The following is a 1,339-nucleotide window of genomic DNA, read 5'->3' as shown; positions in this document are numbered from 1 at the left end:
TACTGTACCGTTTCAATGTTATGCGTTGTAACTCTAGGAGGCCGCCAGATGCCGCCTTCTACTTGGGTGTAGTCAAGCGGAGGTGAGGTGGTGTGGTCCTGTTGTGCACCGAGGCGCTAATGAAGCGTCGTACATTTAACAGCCATTTATTTACGAGAGCTGTACGATCAATCTGTCTCGTGCCCACTGCGTACGGGGCCAGCGCCGCAGGAGGGCGTGGCGGCCGGCTGCGGACGTCTGTCGCAGCCTCCGCGCTCTCACTGACTGAAGGCGCAGCCCCACACGTCTGCAAACCTCTGTTGTCAGTAGCGTGCAGGCGGAAGACCCGACAGCGACACGGAGGACGGCCTGACAGGCGGTCCCAGCGGGCCACTGGTAAGGCGCTACTTTCTCTGCTCACGAGTGGCGGCACGGGCGCCCTGCCCCCGAGCTGAGCAACTCACTCACAGCCAGATCGGTCCTTCATTCCCAGAATGGTAGTCTCAGCTTAGCCCACCAGGGACGCAGCTCGCAGAGTCCAAGATCCCGCCACAGCTGGACGGCTACGAACTCAGCCGGTCATATTCACCGGGACAGCCTGAAACTACTAGAGACGACGAATTACCGGGTGAGTCGCAGCCTTCCAGCTGTGGCGGGATTTTGGACTCTGCGAGCAGCCTTCCTACTAGAGCTGACCTCCCATCAGTATTACTGATGCAGATGGAGTGGCAATGAGTGGACGAAGGCGAAGGTTTTATAGCTGTCGATGACGTGACGTCCCGACTGGTGACTGAATGTGCTCCCATTTTCTCGGCCTTTCATTGTTCTTGGTTGCCCTACTGTTGAATTTCAGAGTTACACAAGAGCGCTGTGTCTGCTCCACAGCGTCGTCCAAGTGCTCACTCTTGAGTTCCTCAAGTCTCCTCTCACACCATATGACGCGAAGACTTCCGTGCTTCTTTATATTTCGGTTCTTCCGAGTACTGGTATTGTTTACGCCATGGCTGCTCAACGGGAGTGCTCCTTTTACCGTCGTCCCTAAAGTTTTCAACACAATTTTATCCCTCGCTTAGTTACAATTCTGCAGTATGAAACATCCCCCTCTCCTCCCCCCCCCCCCCCCCCCGTACTTCACAAAATTCGCCCCGAATTTTTGTGCTTTACTAACTGGTATACATGTTCTATTAATTCACCCTTCATTGCATTTATCTGTTTCTAAACTAAATCTAATTCTGCAAGACATAATCCTCTTAAATCATTATTCTAATTCCTTGCTTAGTCGTGCGTAGTTTTACCATTCAACTTGATTACTTTGTTGAAGTTCCTCTCATATTGCTAAACCAGGCAACAGGGAACTGAT

Source organism: Schistocerca cancellata, chromosome 5, assembly GCF_023864275.1.
Source record: "Schistocerca cancellata isolate TAMUIC-IGC-003103 chromosome 5, iqSchCanc2.1, whole genome shotgun sequence".
Taxonomy (NCBI): domain Eukaryota; kingdom Metazoa; phylum Arthropoda; class Insecta; order Orthoptera; family Acrididae; genus Schistocerca; species Schistocerca cancellata.
The sequence above is the reverse complement of the archived record's forward strand: the minus strand, read 5'-3'. Positions refer to the sequence as shown.